This window comes from Podarcis tiliguerta (genome assembly GCF_965153285.1).
Source record: "Podarcis tiliguerta genome assembly, chromosome: 4".
In the NCBI taxonomy this organism is placed as follows: Eukaryota; Metazoa; Chordata; class Lepidosauria; order Squamata; family Lacertidae; genus Podarcis; species Podarcis tiliguerta.
In genome coordinates, this window is record NC_139537.1 from 65,919,587 (window position 1) to 65,944,936 (window position 25,350).

At 40.0% G+C, this 25,350-nt stretch overlaps 1 protein-coding gene and 1 long non-coding RNA gene across 6 annotated transcripts in view; one reads left to right on the forward strand and one right to left on the reverse strand.

Moving 5' to 3' along the window:
- SHROOM2 (shroom family member 2) overlaps positions 1-25,350 on the reverse strand; it is a 105,236-nt gene that overhangs the window by 71,349 nt on the left and 8,537 nt on the right. The window lies entirely within an intron of this gene.
- LOC310676132 lies at positions 391-5,913 on the forward strand. Its single transcript, XR_014510421.1, has 2 exons — positions 391-589; positions 5,558-5,913. It is a non-coding gene; the product is annotated as an uncharacterized lncRNA (long non-coding RNA).

Below are 25,350 nucleotides of genomic sequence, written 5' to 3' on the forward strand. Positions count from 1 at the left end.
GGCAATTGGGCAGCATCCGGCCCCCAGGCCTTAGGTTGCCTGCCCTTGCTTTATCCATTAGAGAATGGTGTTGGTAACGCCAAGGTTGCAGGTTCGATCCCCGTAAGGGACAGCAGCACATTCCTGCATTGCAGGGGGTTGGAACAGATGATCCTCAGGGTCCCTTCCAACTCCTGTTTGTTTGTTTCCAAAGCGAGAAACTATTTCATCCTTACTCATTTGTTGTATGTGTGTACATACAACCACAAGCTAACAATGGCTGCCCAACACTTGACCTCTGCCCAAAGAAAAAGGTTGCAGAAGTATAGTTGCTACAGCAATGCAGTAGAACGAACTGAACACTCTTAGAATTTACATAGATGAAATGATATTGGCCAACTGAACATATACAGTGCTGCTGATGTTTTATTTCAGGAACAGGCAACCATTCTCTTTAGTCTGTTTCTTGGCAATGCAGAGGACTGCTTTTGAAAGGGTGATCAGGAGTTCTTCATGCACAGCCTTTTTGATATCATGCAAAGCACGAACTAACGGTATAATAAATTATTTGCAGGAGGAAAGGATGCTGAATAGCCATGGGGGAAGAAAGGTACCTTTAAATATAAACATGGTGGTAAACAAAAGTTCAGATTTAAAAACTCGTCTGGGGAAACAGGAATTAGAGAGCCATTTTTTGCAAATTTCTCAGAAACATATGACACAGACATTCAGTTGCAAAGCTTCTTTCTACCGCTGACTTATTAATTGGTAACATGAATCCTCTATAGTGGTGTAGTGTTACACTGAAGCCCTTTATTCTACTCCATCCAGAAACAGGACACTTTCTTTTTCTTCTTCAGAACAATTAACTAGATTAGAAACTAATGGATGAAGCTCCTCAATTATATACAAGGTTAGGAGCACATTAATTTGGTTTCCTTGCGAATTTATAAGGCACTGGCTAATCTAACCAACCCAAGGCATCTTCACTTGGAAGAACAGAAGACAACCACTCCACCATGTTTTCTGAAAAAACTAACATTTCATCAGCACGTCCAGTTAAAATATGCACACAGACTTTCAGTATGACACAATCCCGTTTCCTAAAAAGAATGTGCTCCTGCTAGTATATTTCAAATACGGATGGGGGCCCTTGGCTCTCAAGTTCTGGCTCTGCAACATATTTGATTGACAAAGTAACTTTTCATACCTGACACTGTATTATATTCAGAAAGTTGGTGAGGATGAACACTGGTCTTCAACACATGTGTGGACATGCACTACTGAACAGTGGCCTAATTCAAAGTGTGTCACAGCAGCAGTACTAACACTATAGGTAGAAAAAGAAAATGAAATGAGGCCAGAAGTGCATGTTTGGGTTTAAGGTAGGGCCTAGGTCTGGAAAGGTTCAAAATTACTGGCACTGACTATGCATTTAACATTCCGTAGATGGGACTCCCCAGGTGTGCCTCTTAAACACTTGTTACTGACACCAGAAAAAGCTGCCTTTTGTAATGGGAGTATTTTTATTTTATTTGTTTGCTTATTAAATTTGTATACTGTACCGCCCTATATCGGTAGATCTCAGGGCGGTTCACAACATAAAATCATAATAGGAAAAAGCACAGAATACATAATAAAAACAAAAGCCAATACAATCCAATAATCCCCACTTCCACAACACATTTTTAAAGGGCATTGGCTGTCAATCAGCCAAAGGCCTGGTTGAAGAGGAGTGGTATTGTCTGGTCCCCAAAGGTGTATAATGAAGGCACCAGCAGAACTTCCTTAGGGAGGGCAATCCACACGCAGGGAGCCACTGCAGAAAAGGCCTATTCTTGTCCTGCCACCTTCTGGACCACTCATCCACAATTTGATATACAGATTTATTAAATATGCACGTTTAGAGCAAGCCACAGTTCCGTGAACAATGGGAAACTGTGGTTGGTTCAAAAGCAAAATAGGAAGCTTTTGATGTGCTCTTCTCATTCATAAAGAGGAGATGGGTTAGGGGGAACATACAAGCCCAAGGCCTGCATAAGCTTATACAGTACCTTTAATAGCATACCATGGTTTGCGGTTTTGTCTAAACTGGATGTTCGTATGTTAAAGACCAGCCTTCTGTTTCCATAAGCCTTGTGTTATGAAGGCTGTTTTTCCCACAGCATCCACTGGCACAGAGCTCTGCACATATACAGGGATCTTTTTTCTAGCTACATGGCAGATGAAGTATTGAATTTAGAAGGATTTTTTTCTCACCAAATGCAGTACAACTTGCAGTGCTCATAGGAAAAGCCCTAGCAGCCAACACATAAACAATTTACGTGCTTTACAAATACGAACCTTGTCTGTTTGGTGATACTTTAGAACATTATTCCTGTAGTAGTCTAAACATGGAGGGAAATATGCATCGCATTAATCTAAAGAAGTGCTTGGAGCAGGAAAATATTATTACTTAGATTTCTACAAAAGAAAGGGACTAACAAGCTAACACAAAAGTGCTACAGTGGAGGATTTTATCCTAAAGGCTAATGTAATGCAAATATTTGGTTTGGCACAGACCACTTTAAAAAACACAGTGTTAAATGCACTAACAGTGCAGTCTTATGTAGACTACTCAGAAGTAAGCCCCATTTGCTTCAATGGGGTATACCACCAGGAATAAATATATAAATACACACACTCTCACTCTCTATATATGCCTAAAGCAGTCATTCTTCTGCATTGGCTTGAAAACAAGCAATTTTCTCAAAAAGTAAAAACAAGAGTAGATTTTTTTCATTAAGAACAGCTGAATGTTAATTACACTTAAGGCATCTCCTTATAAAAACAACTTGTCAGAATCTAGGAGCGGCCACATTAAACTAGCTCACTCGACAGAAATGACCTTTCACATAGAACAACAGCTCAATTGAAGGTGGCTGAGTAAAGTCTGGACTAGCAAGACAGAGGAGTACAACTGGGAAAGTCCCTAACAATCATTATTACATTGGTGGGATCTCAAACTGTGATGCGGACTGTCAGTCCCATGAAGTTTTCTTGTTATGTTTAACAACGCTGGTTAACAAATGGATGAACTCAAGTTTGCAAAAGTTGGCCTGGTGCACACGACACGGTAAACCTAACTATGGCTTACTGTGGCCACATAAACATGCAGGGTTATGGACAGGATTTTGTGGTTCTTTTTGTCCTAGCTCCACACTGGGCTAAACCAAAGTTGGGCTTAGTGTGTTATTCAAAGCAGGACTCCTGGCCTATTTTGGGCTACAATTTGTGGTTAGTGAGGGCTAAGCTTGACCTCGAGTCCTGAGTTTGGGTTACATGTTAAGCCAAACCCTGACTTAGCTCACCAGAGAGGACCAAAGTGGCTGCAAGCACTTCTCTGTGAGCCCACAACATTTGCATGGTCCTGATAAGCCATTGTTCGGCTTACTGTGTTGTGCAAACCAGGCCAAGGCACCATACGCAATGCACTTCAGTGCTTTCTAAAAGTCTTCTAACCAAAAGATGCAAAGAAAATGTAGCATGGCATCCAACTAAGTCACTGGCTCAAAATGACTAAAGAATATGACTCTGCATTTCTATCATGCCTTAAAAAGAAGATAAAGACATATCCTCCACACATTATTTTAAACCCACCATTCCTCTAAGGCGGAGCTTTCCAAACTTTTCATGTTGGTAACACCCTTTTTGGATATGCATCATTTCGCAACAAAGCAATTCAGTTTTACAGTGATACCTCGGGTTAAGTACTTAATTCGTTCCGAAGATCCGTTCTTAACCTGAAACTGCTCTTAACCTGAAGCACCACTTTAGCTAATGGGGCCTCCTGCTGCCGCCGCGCCGCAGTAGCACGATTTCTGTTCTTATCCTGAAGCAAAGTTCTTAACCTGAAGTACTATTTCTGGGTTAGCGGAGTCTGAAACCTGAAGCGTATGTAACCTGAAGTGTATGTAACCCGAGGTACCACTGTACTAGCAAACTGGAGGTTACACCAATACCTTTCCAGCTCTGGGAGGAGCGTGGGGAGAGTTCAAGTGACACACCTACACATTGCAGCCAATACAATAACGTGTTGTGACACACAGTTTGGAAAGCTCTGCTCTAAGGAGCTAACAGAGATTTTTAGCTTCACAGCAATCCTGTAAGCAAGGTTACAGGCATCTAAACACAGAGGGTTCCTGCCTGATGCTATTAGGTGAGGCCTTTCAAAGCATAGACGCTGCCACACTTAAAAGAGCAACTTCTCACAGAGGCACATGAAAGGTGCATTATTAAAACTCATCTAAAAATGAACCTACCATGATAAACATGCAGAATGCAAGAAGCAGCCTGGATGAAATCTGCTTGAACTGTCATGAGTCTTGCCTCCCACAGTCTTCAGTGCCAAACACAAACCAGGGAGACTATTTAAAGAAAACAACAAAACCTACTATTTTCAAGCTATGCTTTAAACACACACACAGGTCACAAAATGGGAGTATTTTACAGATCTCTGAAAAATACATAAGCATTTACAGGTGTTTATAGTTACAAAATATGCTAGGTTGTGGAGAAATGGGGACTGTTTTTTATTTCCTTGACTGGCTGTGCCGTAATTTATTTAGGAGTTCACCTTAAACTCAAGGTTATTGTGTATTACTGGCCCCAAGCAGAGTTATTTGAACACATGCCAACCCTGAGCAATAAGTTACTGGATTTCATGCTCCATGAGGGGTATTTTAAACATAATTCATGGCCTTCGTTTCAGATCAAAAGCACCAAAGGAGTGCAGAGAATTAGATTACAGATATTACCGACTGACTAAAAGAGTTAGGGAAGGCAAAGTCACAGTCACCTACCTTCATAATACATTCCTCCATGTGTATATGTGTGTATGCACACAAACACAAAGCAGTAAAGTTAAACTTTGCATTTTAACAATATTGCCTCAGTTATAAAAGTTCGCAATTAACTCCAGCAGAGTCCCTCGTCTGTCTTAATTTAAGATGGGATGCTGTTTTCTGCTGTTGCCCGTTTTGTATAATGAAACAACAGATGGATTAAAGTGAAAGACATTTACAAAAAAAAATGCCACAGAGCTGGAAAATGCTCAGGAAAGTGCAATCAAAAGGATGAGGGTGCAATTCCTCTATGAGGGAAGGCTTGCTTTTTAGCTTACCCAAAAATGGCAAGACGGGACAGGACAAAGGTTTCTACAAGGTGTGGACAGTGTTTCTCCTTCTCTCATAACCGAAGAACCCAGGGTCATCCAATGATGCTTGATTGTGTGAGACGCAAGACAGACAAAAGGAAGCACGTGCTTCAACTATGGAACTCACTGCAACAAGAGGTGGCGACAATACCAACCCTGAGGGCTTTAAAAGGAAATCAGACAAATTCACAAATGATATGCTACTAAGAAGTATGCCCCTAAATACTAGTCACTGGGAAACAACAGTGGGCAAGGGCTATTATCTTCACATTTGTGTACTTGCCATGTGATTGATACAGGGTGCTGAATTAGATATTCCTTTACTAGGACTCTTATTTACTTGGAGTAGATACTAAATAAGCTCCTTCTCTCTCTCTCTCTTAGAATTATGCTTCTTCCCACTCAAAACCATGCAGTACCCAAAGTACTGCATGAAACAGGAATGTATTTGCTGAAACATCAATATCCATTTTAAAAGGCGCAACCAACTTCCTCTGGTTCTTTTCCTTTTTTCTCAAGCCAGCTGCATCTGTACCTTAGGGATGTCCTTCCCACTTAGAAAAACATGCAGTCTTGCCAATACTCTCAGATTTCTCTCCTGGACAGAACATTTATCAGAAACGCATGTCTGAGCCAATGTTCAAGCTAAATTCTAAGTGGTAAATTTATTTGCTCAGCACCATTGTTCATTTCAAGGAATCAGCCACTTATGTGAATGAATTAGCAAAGTGAGCCTCTTATCCTAACTTTGAAAGCAGTTCTGTGAGAACCAAGAGTGTATCATCCCTCACAACTATGCAAATAAATACAGTGGACGCTTGGGTTGCGAACGTGATCCGTGTGGGATGCATGTTCGCAACCCACAGTGTTTGCAACCCGCAGCAGCGCATCTGCACACGCACAGGTTGCGATTTGCCGCTTCCGCACATGCGCAAAGCGTGATTTAGCGCTTCTGCGGATGTGCGACTGCCGAAACTCGGAAGTAACCCGTTCCAGTACTTCTGGGTTTTGGCGGGTACGTAACCCGAAAAAACGCAACCTGAAGCAGCTGTAACCCGAGGTATGACTGTAATAGCACTAGAATTCAGTGAATATCTCCTATCCCAGGACCAACTGCAAATAAAGTACTGCATATAAAGAATAATATGTAACTATGCCTTTGTAAGCAAAGCATGTGTGTGACAGGCGCACCATTTTCAGCTCTAAAGGGGGGCGGAATGGGGCAAGGCAGAACAGACAAGAATGGACTTCCATGCATCCTGCTAATGTGCACAGTGGCCAGAAATGGAACCTCAGCATAGGTGGGAATTCTCCCATAAGCCAATAAGGCCTATTAGCATTTTTAGTAACTTCTGAAGTATAGCAGCAGGTAGTATTGAAATCTCAATCACAGCCAGGCAAACATCTGCTTGGCCTAGGAATCTTTTCTTCCTATGTACATAAAAATGTAAGTCCATCATCACACAACCCCCATTGAAGGATCTGTAGTGCTGCAATACCATTGAGCAAAAGGGCATTTATGATTTTTGAAATGATTTCCCATGAAATCCCGCTTTTCAGTCCTGTGTCTCATACTCCTGAGACACTAGTGATTCTTAAGTAGTAAATTATAAGTTAGTGGGTCCTGCAGATAAATATTCAAGTTGCTGGTGGTTTATGCATTAGGTGTGTATGAGGTAGGAAGGCAAATTATTGCTCGATGTGCAACCAATGTTCATATTCCTCCTGGCCAGGAGCTTCTCCCAAATGAGAATGCCCATCCTTGTATATTTAAGGGATAGCTATATTTAAACCAGAATTTTATGCAAAACAGAAGGTAATGTGTTAAGTTTTACTGATATCCATCTGTACATACTTTCTGAAGTAGACTTAGTGGCACCAAAAGCCTGGCTAGAAGATCATACGAAACGTAGTATGACCTATAAATTTATTTATTTCTAGAAGTATTTATTTACTTACTATCCTAAGGACCTCTTCCCACATTATATTAGTAGTACTAAGAAAGCTGAAACAGGTCTAACTTGTTCTCATGCCTTAGTACAACTAACAAAACACAAAGCTGTCCCTTCCCAATTACATCATCTAGCTGGACAGAAGGAATTCTTCCTACCGCAATACTGGTTGGCTGAACACAGTGTAAAAGTGTGAATGCAACAAACAGGCATTTTACGAGTGCACCTATCTGATACACATGTTTTTGGAGAGTTGGAATTGGCCACACTCTTCAATGCACACTTGATGACAAAGCTGAATCTCCAGGTGTATATAATGTGTGAAAGAGAAGCAGGATAGAAATGACTTGATTTGTTGAGCAAATAGCACGAGGCCCTTATCAGTTCACACAGGTTCTTGTTGGCCCACAAGCAAACGGGCAGTAACAATATCAAAGTGTTAAATTAAACTAACATTTATTTATTTATTTTCAAAATATACCAACACAAGCATTGCATAAACACTGTAACTTTTATAGCTAGAGACAGGAGGAAAGGTAATGTTGCAAAATCCCACAACGGGCTGGTAAGTAAGTTTTATATGAATATGTGGGGCTACCTTAATTCAGTCAGTGCAGTCACCCACTGCCTCAATGCATCCAGCTCTGATTTGCAGCAGAGAGAGGTTCCAAGGCCTGCTTTAACTGACATATTGATGACTGTGCTTAGGAAATGCTCTGTTACTACTGAGCTATATTCTTCCATGTATTGCAGCCAGGTGGATCCTGTTACCAGGTAGGAAAGTGGAAGGGTATAACATGTCTCATAAAATAAATATTTAATGTCTCTCTGGCAAGATGCATGTCACTGCACACAAGAATCTCCACAAATTTACCTGCTGGTTTGAGGGGCAGGATTTTAAAATAGAGTAAATTTAAGCCTCCTCACTAGCGACACATTTTTAAAGTTTGAGAAACATTCTTGTTACAAAGAGATACATACACAAGTAATCCTGAACATAAATCCCCCCAGGATAGCTGGAGATAGATTGTCCAACACAACAAAAAAGCATTCCTTGTCATTCTTTCAGATAAACTAAATAAGCTTGACTTGAACATTTCTTTCCACAAGATGCTTATTAGGTAACTACATCTTGAATTAATAGGTCACATAAAGATTGAAGAAGCCAATAATGGAAGTCTACTTTTTGAAAAAACAACGAAACTTCAAGCTAGATTACTAAAACAAACAGAAACAACAACAACAACAACAGCTATGTACATTTTAATTAAACAAAGCCATATGGCAGAGGATGCTTGCCCGATAGACTGAATTGTGTCACAAGATGTTCTGTTTCAAGATCATGCAACAATTCCTGGCACTGTTGCTTATAAAAACCCCAGAATTATACCCCTTTTCCCACCACCAAGACACTAAAAAAGTAAAAGGAAACACATTCCTGAGCCCCCACGATAAAAATGGCTCAGCGTGTGGAATGCAAGGCGAACATTCCTGTATGAACTCAAAGGTCTGATTTAACTTTGGAGCAGTAGCCATAGCTTCAGGGAAGGGGGGAAATGGAGACCTTGAATGTTGGTCTTTGCCTCCAAATCCCTTGCTCCCAACACCACCACATTGTCTATCATTGTCTTTTGTAGAAGGGGAAATAGCAGCTTCCTTAAGGCAGGGCACAAAGACAGAATTCATCCCGCATTGTGGGAGAAGAAACCAAATGCTGAAAATATACCTTGTTTGAGGAGAGTCCATTTTACTGACTTTCTTTCTTTTTTTACTCTGGAATGAGAAAGACCAAATCTCTCTAAACAAACAAGAGTAATTTATTTACAGTTTGTTAAATTATCTCAGTATCATTGCCAGGAGTGGCTTCCGTCCAGCTTTTAAAAGCCTAAACCATGCGGTTTTCTAAAGAACAGAGGTTCTATGGTTTAGAAAACAAATTCCAATGGACAGTTGGCTGGTTTGGAGAAACGCATAGGGCTCTGTGTTACGAGAGACCATATTTGCAGACAAGGCTGGTCCGTCTCCATGCTTTCCACACCTATGTGAGAAAGGTGAAAGCTTGAAAATGAAAATTAGGCTTAGAAACCATGTGGTTTCTGCTTATATGTTACATTTTTGCCACACATAGACTCTGTGCAAGTGTGATCTCCATGATCGACTTCTGTCGCTCACTGTTCAAGTTTGTCCAAACGGGTCGAATAAAGAGAAAAAGGCTTGAAAACAAGAACAATATATTTGCTTCTTGCAACAGCATATTCCCAAAAAGGTGAACAGAACACTGTCCATTTAAAAGCCTATGTGATTAAGTGCTACTTCTCTCCCTCTCTTACACACACCCCCCAGAACAGTTAAATCAACTACCTATTTTGTCTATCAAAGATAAACATGTATACGAAATTAATTCTGGGAAGAACCGCCCCCCAATTAATTTGCAAATTATATAAACCAGAAAAAGAAAGCTTTGAAGTGAATTGATCTATTTATGAGAAGTTTCCAGCCACATTGGTCTGTAGGATAATTTTTAAAAATCAACACATTGATGGGACACAATATCTTTATTAGGACAAATCATGAAGCTACAAAGCAGCCAGCAGCCTTTGTAGGACCTTTTTCAGGCTGGTTCATGTTAAAGAAAAATAGTGAAGAGGGCTGGCGTAGGCCACAGCAGAAAATTTCAGAATTAACAATGGAAACTCGTGAGACTGTTTGCATGGCATGGGGTTGTGGTATATGTGTGGGAGAAAGAAGTGTTACAAGCTTCTCCTGAGTCACCTTTCCACCCCCACTCTCAAAAACACTTGAGCTCTGGGGGTGAGAGTTAGGAAAATTGAAGCCAACAAGATCAATCTACAACCTGCAACAAGATTGTGTCACACTAAAATACAGGCAGAACTGTCAGCAGGACTCTAAAGTGTGAAAACATGGAACTATACTCAGTACTCTGAATACAGCATGACATCAAATCCATTGTTCAACATGGTTGAGCATGGGCCAAAGTGTTCCATGGCTTGGTGGAGCTATAGCCATTTGAGAAATAATGCAGCAGCAGCCCATCTATCATGCAACTCAGTACAGGGAGCAACATTTTCTACCAACCAGATTTACTGAGTTTCTAAAACACGTAACTCACATATCAAAGGCACAATCATCTGGGGAGTCATCGTCTGGGAAGTAAGAATATGTTTTGGCTTTAGATACTGTCTTATTTTCTCTGTTCAAGCCGAGAACATTTCTCCCCATTGCATTCTGAACTGTCTAGCATTAAGCCCAGTGCTTTCAGTTATATCGTGTTAGTTGCCAGCTTCTGTGCTTCCATGCAAACTCTAGAACAAACCTCCCCACCACACCAAAAAAAGAGCTCTCAACCGTAAGAGCAAACGACGATCATAACTGAGATTTGCATGGGGACTGGCATCTTTCGTAACCATCATTTGGGGTGTGTGTGTGTGTGTGTGTGTGTGTGTGTGTATTCCTGTGCCTAAAAAACAGAGTTCATTTTCTGTAAGGTGTACGTGTGTGTGTATGCACACATGTACATTTAACAACCTCAGCAACATTACCCCGGTTACCTTAAGCTCCATTAATCTTAATGCAGTCCTGCAAAACAAAACAGTTTGCTTTAACAACCGGATTCTTGACCTTCTGCTACTCTGGTGCATGAATGGGGGTCGCGGTGGAAAGGATACTGTCCAATCCCGACCGAGAGCTGCAGTATTAAAAACAGCACACGTGCCACAGAATAGCCAGGAGAAAAGACAAACTCTTCCCCTGTAACACCACCATGGCAACAGGGCCCGTTTGCATTCCTCTTCCGAGCTCTCAGAGCATTAGTAATTCAAATTCACAGAAAATGTTCTTTTTATAGTATCTGTCTATTATGGAGGTGATCAGGAATATATATATATGCACATCATTTCCAGTACAGGTCAGTCTTCAAAGCCAACCCCAAATATCTAAAAAATGCAAACAGATTTTAGAAGGTGAAGGTGGCAAAGGCAGTTTGTGACAATTATTTTTTTCCTCTCTGTGAAAAACCATCCTGGAGCCTCAGAACTTGGCTTCTTACTAAATTCTTCCGTCACATATATTGAGTAGTTAGGTCTACTGGATAATCAATGAAGAACCGACATGCATTATTGCTATGGATGCTAATTTAAAACTTTTCCCTTTTCCATATTTATTAGAAGCACAACTGCAGTTCAAAAGATATCAGAGCATTATTTTTAAAAAACTTGTTACAGTGATTCCCAAACTTGCCCATTGCTTGGTTATCTTGGTGTACTACTTCACAATTTTTTCACCTGCCAGTTTTAGCAACTAAAACCATAGAACCATAGCGTTGGCAGGTACCCTAAGGGGTCATCTAGTCCAACCCCCTGAAATGCAGGAGTCTTTTGCCAAACATGGGGTTTTTAAACCACGACCCTGAGATTAAGAGTCTCATGCTTTATTGACTGAGCTATACCTGCTGAGCTAGGTGCACTTCTAGACGATGTACAATTCTCAACTGAATCTTTTATTGCTTCTTTTATTTCCTTTGTACTGTATTTTTATTATGCTACAATTTGGGCTTCCATAGAATTCTAACTGTAATAACAATAAAATACAATATCTAAGAGAGGGGTGGGAAAGAAGCATTAAAAACGCAATCAAAAACAAATAGGAATATTTAATGCAATGGGTGAGCAGTTTCCCATCTTCAACGACGATTCCACAGACCACATGAATGAAGCTTATATGGGCCACTGATGGACTTCATGGGTCATAGTTTGGGAACCCACAGCCTAGGATTTAATCACCAAAAAATAAATAAAAATGAAGCTATCCTCTGTTACTGAGGTGCTTCCAGACTAGAGTTTTTAGCACTACACAGTCATTGCTCTCCCACAACGTAACTTTCTCTACTGCAGCAGGCACACCCCTCAAATTTTCTCTCATGTAACTTTTCCACATTATTAACAGCTAGTGTGGAAGTACCCTGGCTGGTCGCTCATTGTCCGCCATCTCCACTAATAAAGATTTATGCAATGCTTAATTCTATTACTGCAAGCTGTCCAAAGTGTGGAGGGTGTGGAGGAGCTAAAAATACCTTTTTAATAATGCATTATTTAATTTGTGGCTTTAATATAGTTCCAAATAATTCAAGACCGGTACATCTAATAATACATTGCTATACTTAATACAGTCTAGAATAATGATTGTTTACCTCACAAATGTTGTCATGCAGGTCCACTGTAATGCTTGTGGTAAAAAAATTTTTTAACTCCTTTGTGGGTTGTTGTGATGAGTTTGCAAACAGATTTCTTGTGGAACAGCGGGGATTCCTGTGTAAAGGAGCCCTTATTCCAATAGTCACTTTTCTTGTTCAGGTTAAGGTAAATCTCCTTAAAGTAATTTAGCTTACTGCAATCTCATTTGCCCTGTTAAATGAACATAAGCATATGCTGGAGACATGGCTTCCTTTGTGTAGTTTACACTTATTTCACTGCAAGAGATTTTTTTAGTAAGTTCAATGCAAAAACTCAGTTTCCCCCATTAACAATCACTTGAAGTTCTACTTAAAGATGTGCTTACATTAAGCTCTGCTTAAAATGAGCTGGTTCCAGAGTTGTGCTCAGAGGCATACTGCTCAAGATGGAAGAAGAGGACAGAGGGACTATCTTCATCAGCCCCCTCACTCCACACACTTCCAGAAAATTTGCCCCATCAATTGTTTTTCGAAGCCACCACATATGATAGCAGGATGGTTTTTCCTATGTTGGTGAGCTATATCCAGCAATTATGCCTAAATTATAGGGACGTGGGTGGCGCTGTGGTCTAAACCACTGAGCCTAGGGCTTGCCGATCAGAAGGTTGGCAGCTTGAATCCCCGCAATGAGATGATCTCCCGTTGTTCGGTCCCAGCTCCTGCCAACCTAGCAGTTTGAAAGCACTGCTTCAAAGTGAAGGTAGATAGTTACTGCTCCAGCGGGAAGGTAAACACCGTTTCCGTGCACTGCTCTGGTTTTGCCAGAAGCGGCTTGGCATACTGGTCACATGACCTGAAAGCCGTCTGCGGACAAACGCCAGCTCCCTTGGCCAGTAAAAGCAAGATGAGCGCGCAACCCCAGAGTCGTCCATGACTGGACCTAATGGTCAGGCGTACATTTACCTTTACGCCTAAATTATATTGTCTATAGCTGTATCTCCTGCATAATTTTATATAATTTAAGTAGCGGCAATAAATCTGGATACTGAATTATATTCAACTATTCTACTGAGGGAAGGATTTGGTGTTATCCTACAAAGCAAGAGATAGGCATAATTATTCATCCTTATTTATTTGGTAAAGTTTATATCTCACTCCATCGTAGCAAATATATATATGCATATATGTATATACACAAATTATATACATATACACATGTATGTCTAATCTCCAGAAAACAATATTCAAGCTGTTTTCTCTAATGAGAATGTGGCTATATTCTGGTATCATGTTTTCCAGTCCTCCAAATTATATTTTGTTTGGAACCAGCCATGAACACTCGTGCTCCCGTTTTATGCTCAGCTTACCAAAAGATTTCCTGGTTTGTTAGACTCTTACATATGACATCTTCCATGCTATCCAGCTCTCCCAAGTTTACCATTTTTCCCAGTCGGACCTCAAAATGTTTTTACCAAGTCTTTACACCTCTACCAGGTGTCCAGCAAGCGTGATGCCAAGAAAGAAATCATTACAATTACAAAAAATATTTTATTAGTCAAATACATTAATGGACACAATAATGCTTTAACTATTCTTAACATTAATGCACAGAAATGGTACTCTTCCACATTATCCACAACATAATGGAAGAAATCTACTGTGTGTTTTGTTGCAACTTTTTAAGATGTTGACATCATCTCATATATTTACAATAAACAGTCCAAGGAAAATTCCTACTGCTTAGCTACAGCGATATGTAAACTGCTTTGCAGTGAAAATAAAACACACAACGAAAGAAAACTTCTTAAGGGTCAATGAAAGCCATTTAGCAATAAAATCTATGGAAAAACCACCATCATGGTGTGTTAACTGCTGTTAGATAGTGGGGAGGGAATTCCACACCTTAGGAGATGCCACATATAACAGCTTCTTCCTGGCAAAATGAAGGTATGGGGCTCACATGGCAGAACAATCTGCATGAAAAAGCATCTTTACACATAAAAATCTAGCATGTTGGGGGAAAGGCTAAGCCAGTTTTCTAAATGCATAGGGTTTTGTTTTGTTTTAGTAAGGAGAACTATTCAGTTATGTAATTTGCCCGACCTTGAGTTTGTAGTGATACAGCCCAGGATCAGCTTTACCACCTCATCTGTAAGAACAAGATGTAAGCTGTAAATTATGGTACTTACGCATTTAGTGGATGATCTAAGACGTTCCTACCAAACCAAGTGGCACAGAGAGTTTATACATATCTGTTCAGTGTGTACAATTCTGTTCTACTTATCTATTCTGCTCATAGCTGTCAACTTACAGATTTGAAAATAAGGGGCCAGCAGCCTCGAAAATAAGGGATCAGCAGCCAAAATAAGGGATTTTCCGAGCACGGGTGTGTTCGACTTCCGAGCCCCTCCGAGCCAAAGGCAGAAAGCCCAGCCAGCAGCCAAACAAAGCCTCAAGGAAAACCACCGTCACCTCTCTGCTGGGAAGCACTGAGCGAAGGCGAGTCCCCAGGCAACGCAGCCAATTTGATCAGCCCAAGGCATGCAAGCTCCACCCCCCAGTCGTTCTTAGACTTCTTATTGGGTGAGCAACGCAGCCAAGCAACACAGTTGGAGCTTCCCTGTCCCCTGGCTGGCAGGGAGGGAGGGAGAGGAGATGCTTCCTTTGAAACCCGGGAAATTTAAGAGACACCATCAATAAGGGACAGCAGCGGGACATGGCGCTGGGATAAGGGACTGTCCCGCCAAATAAGGGATGCTTGACAGCTATGATTCTGCTCTTGATTTTTTGTGTACTGGTATACTTCTTCCTCATCATGGCTTTTACTTCATAATAAAAAGTTGAGGAAATACGTAATCTTGGAAGGCAACGAAAATCCATTTTCATTTTTTGCTACCTTGTTTAGGTGCTTCATGTCATCTGAGGAAGGACTCTAGACTGAGGTTAAACCTTTCAGCTTATCTACCTGGCACACCCAAAATTATTTTAAGGTCTACATTAACTTACAGATAATACTTCCATCTCCCCCTTCAGAGGAAGAAGCTTCCATTTTAAGACTTTTTATCAGTTTCAAAGGGCAGTGTATGCAATAAAGAAACCACACAGACTTTCATGTTTGTCCGAAGATCTCAAAGGAGATATAGCTGCAGAAAACTCAACTGTGCAAATAAATACTCGAGACATTTGGGATACTCAGATTTAAAAAGAAGTTTTTAAAATGCAGATATGTGGTTCAGTTTATGAAGGGTTCTAGGCTCAAGTCTTCTCTGAGTTCTAAAAAGATAGGACAACAACCTTTTAGAAAAAGAACATTTTTTAAAAAACCTCCCAAAATGTAAAATGAATTCTTCAGAATTTAAGAACAGATGTATGACGTTAAATGTTTCATAAAGCAAAGAGAGTGTGAAACAATTCCAATAAGCCATTTTATACTTAAACAAGAACAAAAGATAACTGTTTCATATACCATTATAGAACATATTGTGTAATTTCCATGTATAACATCCAGCACAGATATATTTCATTACTATCTGAGTAGCTCTGTTTTACACACATGTACAATGATATTATGTGAAGGTCTGGATTTCTGCTTCGTTTGAACTATCCCCAAGTAACCAGAAGTGGACCACATCTCTTCTAGCCGAAAATTTTATCTTGGCATAGTTTGCTTACCATGATGGTTTTCGGCTATTTTCTTTTCTTCTTCTTCTTCTTCTTTTTAATGCCTTACATGGCTAAAAGTGTCAGACTTCCTTCTTCTGTGGCTGGATTATTTATTATTATTGCTGCTGTTAAGAGACTCACTTTGGCTTTTCTATTCATTACTAATAGCCTCCACTTGAAGTTATCAATGCCCCAAGTTTGTTTCAGAAGCAATGTAAGACCTTTTTGTTCCAACTGCCATTCTGCGTGAAAGAGTTTTAACTTGCTGGTTTTTTACAAATATAGGCAGATATTCATAAGAACAGTAACAACCAGATTTAGTAATGGCTAGCATGTAGGGAATGGAATGTTTAGAACTTTTTTCTTTCTTTGATTAGCTCGTTCGCTACTATATCTTCTCTTTTGAAATCTTCCTTGACTTCAAAAGCAGTTTACTGAAAAGAACTGGAGACCAGGAAAAAAACAAAATCTGAAAGACAGAACTATTTACTTGGTTCTTTAGATTAATAAATTTACCTTGGATAGGATCCAGATTGGCCTGCCCTTTTTAAGCAATTTTCGTGTTTGTTAAAAAACAAGAAACCCAAACTTGACAGTATAGTTAATGTTTTGGGAACTCTATTGCCTTCACCATTATGTACTGAAGCCAACTGTTTTGACTTTGGATCATGAAGAAACAAGCGCCATAAATGGCAGGTTTGAGTGGCCACCACAAGCTTTGCCATGTATCTAGTTATAGAGAGAGGCAGTGTGGTGTAATGGTTAGAGTAGGACTTGGGAACCCAGGCTTCAAATGCCCATTCAGCCAGGAAGCTCATTTGCTGACCTTGGGCAGCACTGTCTCTTCAAAGGGTTGTTGTGAGGACAAACTGATGAGAGGAGAACCACGTACTTCAAATTGTGATCCTTAGAGGAAAGGCAGGATATAAATATAATAATTAGTAAGTTGTGGCAGGGCTAAAAATAGTACACTTTGTCACTGGAACTGTACTGGTGCAAAATATTGAGATCTTGCATTTATAAATGAACTTGTGAGTGGGATGTTTTTAATGTGTTCCCTGCCCCTGCCACCAGTTTTAACATATCTCTGTGGGCCTGTTTTTGTTTGGTTCTATGGTTGTTCAGTTAAGCGAAGTAAAGCAACTAACACATTTACTTTCATAAAAATATAGCAAAGGCAGGAATTTTAAAAGTACGATACTAAACATATCTGGATTACGCCACACTGAGTTCAGTGTGTAAGACTGCAGCCTAAGACAGAGGAAAGAATCTTCCAAGTTTCAGATGTTTGCAACATGTCTGTCTGAAGGTTAATGCATGACATCACGCTGGTATTTCATAGCAAGAGCCTCTCCTTTTACCTTAAAAATAAATAATAGTTGCCACCTTATCAGGATGACTGAGCATGTGTAATAGTACCTAATGCGTGTGGGAAGAGGTTTTAATTGCTCAATAATGTGGTGGGAAGCTAACTTACAATACAGTGCAAAGACACAGCAGAATACAACTACAACTGCCATTTGTGAGAACCAGGCCTATGTGGAACTAACCTATAAAATCCACTACGAGAGACTACCTTTCGCCTCATAGTATATACGGTTGTAATTGTGGACTGTGATTAAGATATAGGGTTTCAAAAATTCCACATAAGCTCCCAAGGCTGTATCCTTTCTGAGAAGCACCTTCCAGTCCCCCCCTCTCTCTGCCCCAGATAAAAAGTAAGAACCTCCCAACTTTGTAGAACAAGCACCAAACAGAGAAAAGCATGTCTGCTGTGAGTGGAGGACACTGTATGAGAACATATGCATTTGCTTTGGTCCATCTAGTTCTGCCAACACAGACTGGAACGTCAAGATATCAGTGCTTGTACCTTCGAGATATCACGAGATATCTCTGCACGTCGATATATCAGTGCTGGGACCTTCAGCATGCTACACCACTGAAATACCCCCAAAACAAGAGAAGCCTACTAATCTGAATTTCTCAGTCAACCTATCATATAGGTCTATCTGCCAACAAGCCCACACACAGAACTACAAGATAGTCACAGATTTCTTCCTTGACAAGGTCTGCCACAGTTTTATTTTTATAGATGATCCTTTTAATTACTCAGCATGTTTGAGGAACTGAAGCACACACACCTATTTGCACCCCACCCAAAGTGCAGATTAAGCAACCCAGGAAATAAAGTTTCGGGTTTTGATGTGACAGGAGTGTTCGCTAATTATATCCACTCCTTTTAGCTATTTATAAATCGCGTCTTTCCATAATTTATCGGAAGACACCAACACAGCATTTTGTTTGGAATTTTGGAGCAAAGGCTGTCTGGTTTTGGAGAGGTGGAACAGCACATTTATTCACACATGCTCAGAATGCAGACCATAGTCATAGATCTAACAGGAAAGAGCACCATTCTGCCTGGGCTTACTGCCTTCTCAGCAAATTGGTACCTGTGCTTTCATCGGTTGCCTCAAAAGTATGTCAAGTTCTTCAAAACTGAGCGGAAAGCATCATGTAATTTATTATCCTTAAGAATAAATGAGATCATCCTTCCTTCTTCTAGGTGTAGTTTTCTCCTACAACTGCATGGTACAGATCAGTTCATGTCCTAAATATTTGTTACTACTGCAGGCGTCTCCCAGAGAAGATTCCCGTATCATGCTAATTATGAATCTGAATTATGAATCTGAATTATGAAAGGGCTTGGAGGTAGTTTTAGGAAAGTTTTCTACATTTAGCTGGAAGTTGATATCTGCAAGCAGGGTATTCATGTGTCATGCATTACAGAAAACAGTCCTCTGTTTGAAGAACCATTATTCTGGCCCAAGTCCAGTTTAAAGAAAAAGAGGAGACAGCAGGGGCCCTAAAGATGTCCAACTGACAGCAAATAGACAGCGGACAACAGGATTTTTTCTTGCATTTTTAATTAAATTATAGCCGTGGTTCCTAAATTTGCATCCATATCTATGAATTATAGCACATTTGAACTTTATACAAATCATTTCCCTCTTTTGTTGAGATGGTATTCGTCTTTTCTCAGAGGGCATTTTCCAAACTGGTGCCCCAACTCTAGAGAACCTTCCTCCCTGTTGAGGTCGATCTGAGGGCGACCTTAGCTTAATACTGGTGTCAAGATAAGAACTGACTATATTCTGAAGCATTTGTGATTTGTCTGTGACAGTAAGGGAATCAGTTGCCCTATTGTTTAAGAATGCTTTATTTATTGTTTCATCTACTTGAAATAAATTAAATGATTTTAAATGTATTCTTGGACACTGCCCTGAGATAAAATTGATATAGCATAGTATTTTTACGGCCATGATTTTCCAGGGTTCTAAGGCGAAAATGTCACGTGTGGATTTTATGTCTCATAAAATGCTAGACAGGATGGACAAATTATCATAAAGCAGACAAGATAGGGCACACAAAAGCAATTGTTGGTTTAAAATATTATAACAATAAGGGTGTCCTCTGAATCTGGAAGAATCTACAATTATTATTATTTACTACTTTACATGTTGACTAATAACACATGGCCTAAAGGCCATTTATAACCCAGAATAGGGGGGTAAAAGAGAAATAAATACAATTAAATAAAACCACCATAGACTAAAAACTACCATACTTAAATGTGAAACAATTTAGAAACCTCCCATCACCACCACAAACATTAATTAAAATGTCTTAATAGTGATTATACTAACAAAGCCATCAAACTGTGGAAGATATAATCGCAATGAACCCATAGCTTATGTAACACGGGGGCGGGCAAGAGAAACAGAAAATAAAAACGAGCAGCGATATCTGAATAAACCATTTAATTGCTTTAATTTCCCATTCAGATAATATTTTCCTCAACATATTATTTAAGTCTTACAACACAACCACCACATCACAGACTGGAGAAAGATTTAAGGATCAGGCTCTGATATGAGTCATGATTCATGTTCTCTAAAAATGACTTCATGTAATGAGACTAGATATCCTAGTTGGCAGAGCATGTTCGACCTGTTCTTGAAAGTCTCCAGAGAAGAAAATTTAAGAGCCTCTCAGGCAACTTTCTCCACTACTAACCCCTAGGCCACTTTGTCTTAAAGGGCTGGCACAGAAAACAATGCAGGAGCTGGCCTTGGGAAGGCACACTAGGGATGCGCACTGATCACAAGACTTGGTTCAAACCCCAATTTGGTGCTTTGGAAAACAGTCCTCCTTCATTTGGCCCTGGGTCCAAGTCTGCTTTGGAATAAGCAAGGCCTTGTTTTCCAACACCACACTTCACAAGTCGGAAATCAAAATATAGCGACAGATAGATAGATAGATAGATAGATATAGAAGTTAATGGAATTTGAAGCCATAGCAGGCCCTTTATAGTGGATACCTCTAATTATTTTTTCAAAGCTAACAAATATATAAGTATGTGCATGGGATCGTGCCTGTGTATGTATGCATGTGTGTGTGTGTGTGTGTGTGTGTGTGTACACACACACGCGTGTGTGTGCATGCGTGTAATGTGTGTGTATAATTAGTAGAAGCAAATGAAATTTGCCAACATGGTAGGCTTCTGAGGGGATGAATTTCATAAGACAACTGAACTCCAGTATCTCCTGATATGCCCCGCCCAATTTACAAATACCTGCCCTGCTTCGCAAGGGTCTGTGTTAAAACATTTGCTTCCTATTTACCTACTGAACTTATCTACCTGGTTCTAAACCTCTTGGTTTGCCTCTCAGATTTTCTCTTTCTTCACTCAGAAATGAATTATTTATCCAGGAATAGACCCAATCTTGCCAACATCTATTTTGCCTTATCCATACAATTATGGAGCTGACAAACCTCTAGATACTGTGTTTAGTACTGGGGAAATTACCCAACAGTGGTCTTTTATCATCCTAATTTAAATTAAGGACAATGATCTTGAAAGCAGTATCACTCATTCATTGAAGAATAAGGACGAATGTCATAACCATCCATTTTTTCACACAATAACTTAATACGTATTTCACATTTAGATTAATTTCTAAACACAGACATATATTACTGCAATGCATCAACACTTTTCAGGGGCTCATAATTCAGTTAAGAGTTCTGAACCAAGCTTGTAACTCTTAAAAAAGAAATGAGATTTGTCCAGCATTACTTGTTCCTGAGAAACACATGCTGGGTCATACTAATCGCAGCATCCTTTTCTTAGTGCTTACAGACCAACTGTTTAATTATCTGTTCTGGGACCTTTTTCCTGATATTACGGTCAAGCTCACTGGTCAGTAGTTACCTGGGTATTTTTTCCCTTCTTTGAAGATGAGGACAAAATTTGCCTACCTCCAGTCTGCAGGGACCTTACCTGTTCTCCAAGAATTCTCAAAAGATTACAGACAGAGGCTCTTAGATTACATCTGCAAGCTCCTTTAGTACGCTTGGGTGAGCTCACCAGGCCCTGGAGATTTGAATTCATTTAAAGTAGCTAGGTACAGTGGTACCTCGGGTTAAGAACTTAATTCGTTCTGGAGGTCTGTTATTAACCTGAAACTGTTCTTAACCTGAAGCAACACTTTAGCTAATGGGGCCTCTTGCTGCCGCTGCTGCACGATTTCTGTTCTCATCCTGAAGCAAAGTTCTTAGCCCGAGGTAACATTTCTGGGTTAGCGGAGTCTGTAACCTGAAGCGTTTGTAACCTGTATGTAACCCGAGGTACCACTGTATTATAATTCCTATTGAGAACAGCCTGTGTATGAATAGCATTGGATCATAACCCATTTCCATGCATGAAGGTGCTTCAAGTGCTGTATTATTATTATTTTTAAACTGTAAGCCAGACCAAGTAACCTTTTATGTGCATCTGCTGGGGTGAAGGAAGACAATAGTAACTGGAGGTTATATATCAAGAGGTAGTACTTTTTGAGAGTGACAAATATTTTTCAACCCCACCCCAAAACAACAGAACGTCTCTTTGGTAATGTCCGGACATTACACACACAACAATTAGGAAATTATATGTCAGCCAGGACACACTCATACAGTACACTTAGGAGGAAGAAACCTTTACCTTGGAAGTAAGGTTCATGATGTTGGCAAATGCTTATAATTTGGGCCACCCTTATAATTTGGGAGGAAGTACAGGATAGAAATTTGATACAATAAACACAGGCAAATTCTAACAAGATTTATTCCCTAGCCACCATCAGACTATTAGCACAATACAAAGAACTACAGAGTGTAGCCTTAAACTTTTCCTGCCTGTTATATTTGCATTTTCATCAGCCTACTGTTACAAGACACCTGCTGTGTACTTCAAGTGCAGGTAGGGCTTCCAGGTTGTAACCTGGACAATACTCACATTACCTTAAATTATTATGCAAAAGGAGAAAGGGCAAAAAAATATTCCACAAAAAACACAACCACTGGACCATATAAACTTTGGAGCAACAAGCTCACTGCGGATAAAAACAGAACAAAGCAGTTATGCAAACAAGAAACAAATATATACTGTAAAGCTACTGGAAAAGCTTTTGCTTTGTGCTGGAAGAGACACATTTCTCTTTCTATGTTTGAGACTTTAAAGCAATATAAACATTGGGTTCTAGCACAAAGCTGAATATTCAAGTGTCTTTGCTTAGCAGAGAGGTTCCATCTAGAAGACTCGAAGCATGCACAGAGCATTGCTTGCAATAACTCCTTTTACTTGAAATGTGCTGACCCCACAGGTGAGCTCCATGTAGCCCCTAACCTCATTTTACACAGCCCCACGGACCTCTTGAAACTGCCTCATTCTTCCATCCCATCAGAGTTTCTTCCGTCCTTATTTCCTCCTCTTTGTATGAATAATTGGAAGGGGCAGTATTTAATGTAATAAAATTGATTTTAAAAAAACCCCACCACCTTTTTCCTGGCTTTATGGCTTTAAGGAAGTAACCGTGGTGAAAACTGAAGGATAGTTTTAATTCCAGATTAGCTAAACCTAGACACTTTTGTCTCTGGTCCTGCCAAGCACTTAGCAGAAAACTATGGCAGAAAAAAGGTTGCTTACGCCTGGCTTACACACAGACACAACACATTAGTATTCATGGAAGGCGATCCCCACGGAGATAACATCACACACGTCTGCACCTGAGTTTCCATTAACAGCACAGTAATGAATAATCCCTACAACAGTGGGGAAAGCTGTTTATTTATCCAATGTCCTGCAGCCTATTCTCATACAGTGCTGCTTCCTTCATGCTAATCATACACAAACCTGTTGTTTATTTTACACTAAACTTCTACCTCTCACAACTGTCTGTTTGAAAGAAAGGTGATGCTACATTATGGAAATATTCCCAATACGAGTCTGAAACGTCTAGCTCATGATTTTAAAAGTATAATGGGCTGTAAGGGCCAAATTTTCCATCCAGCAATTTTCTTGGTGGCGATGCCCATAAATATTGAGTCCTTATGAATGAGGCAGCAAACCATCCATTCTCCCCATTGGAATATTAAATTTGAAAAACTATGGCATATAGCATGACATGGTTGAAAAAGTATGGCATACAGCACTGCCAGCAGTGACTTAGCCCTTTGCGCCAAGCAGAGCATGTTTCTTAGCTCTAAACTTTGAATCAATGATGCAGAGTGTGGTAAGAGTTGCAGCTGGTCTCTTTGGAGACCCCTGAAGGACATTATACATCCCCAAAGTTCAAGATTTACAGCAGTGGTCCAGCCCAGTGTTTCCCAAACTCAGGTCTCCTGCTGTTTTTGGACTACAACTCGCATCATCCCTAGCTAGCAAGACCTGCAGTAAGGGATGGTAGGAATTGTAGTCCAAAAACAGGTGAAGACCCTGGAAAACACTGGGCTAGCCCACTATATCCCAAAGGTTTGTTGCAGGTAGGTAGCCATGTTTGTCTGCTGTAGTCAAAAATATATATATATTTTATTTTGTTCCAAAGGTTTATGACAGACCACTGTACATGTTATTAAGGAACCCAGGAACAGTGCGTGGCCTGCATCAACTACCACCAGATTTGGGTCTATTGAGAGCAATGTCAAAAATTGTGACCTATGAGCAGACTTAGAAAATACCCAGTTGCCTAAGAGTCCAAGTTTTTAGAAACCCAACACCAGTGCCTAGGAATACCAAAATATATCACTGTTTTTAGATTGTGCCAGGAAGACAAAAGCATTACATCTTTCATCGCCACAACAAGTATGTCGCAGCATCTACATATGCACTGATTCAACAAGGAATCCCCTAATTGAATAAGCAAGCCCACTTTCTGCAATGAAATTAAGTTTCACTTAGCAGTTCCCCACCCAAGTATTTGCCAGACTCACTCGACATGACTCATCTGCAATTTACTGCTGCAGGCAGTTTCACAATGGGGTTCTGCGGAAGAGAACCTGCACAGGAATACATCAGAATGCTCCAAATATGTGCCGTGAATGTCTTGCATTACGTTATCAGGATGCTTATCTTGATCAAGTTAATCTTACCTGCAATTTCAACATGTTTACATGTAGTTAGCTAGTCAGCTGACCTGAACTCCACTCAGGAGCTACTGAGTGAGTGAATTATTGCAATTAGGTTTGCTGTCATTTTTAGTGAAAAACTGAAATGGGTCTTTTCTGGAAAAGTTAAAGCAAGAACTCAAATAACAGGGTGTTTTTCCACCCTCCTTTTTCTTTAATTGATCACTCATTAATATATCAGCATTTGAACTTCACCACTGAACAGCTTCTGCTAATTAAATATTGACCTTCTGTAAACCATCAGAAAAGTGTAAGAGTTATAACATATTGCTAAAGAACCTGAACATTCAGGTGCAATACAATCTCAGTCAGGTTTCTTTTTTAATCTCAGGCATAGATTAAAACTGCCAGAGTAGACAAGAATAGTTTGCCTTCGGGAAAGAGATTTTTGGAATACTGTGGATAAGCACCCTTTACACTTAGAAGTGAAAAAAGAACAAAAGGTAACACTATTTCGTTTCAATGCTCTGATCTGCAAGAACCAATTAGACCTCAGAAAGGACAAAAGTTAACTCCTTCCACAATTCAAAGGGACATTTTTTGAGCATTAGTCAGCAATCCTGACTAAATGGGTGTGGGGCACTTCAAAGACCAGCTACGTAAAAATGTCTGCTTAACAGCTGATGCCATCCTTGCTGCTTCCTTGACAAGGTCTTAGGTGGCTACTCCTGTCCTGTGACAAATGTCAGAGGAGAAATCTTGCCACCATCATGGCTTTGCCTGGAATGGAGATGAGCAAATGAAGACAGAATGGGACCGCTGCCAGGAACTGTTGGCTGCCAACAGTATCATACACCTGAAGAACCAGCAACAGGCTATCTGTGCAACTTTCTTGTACTAGCCAAGTGCAGAAGAGTTGCTTGAACAAAGGG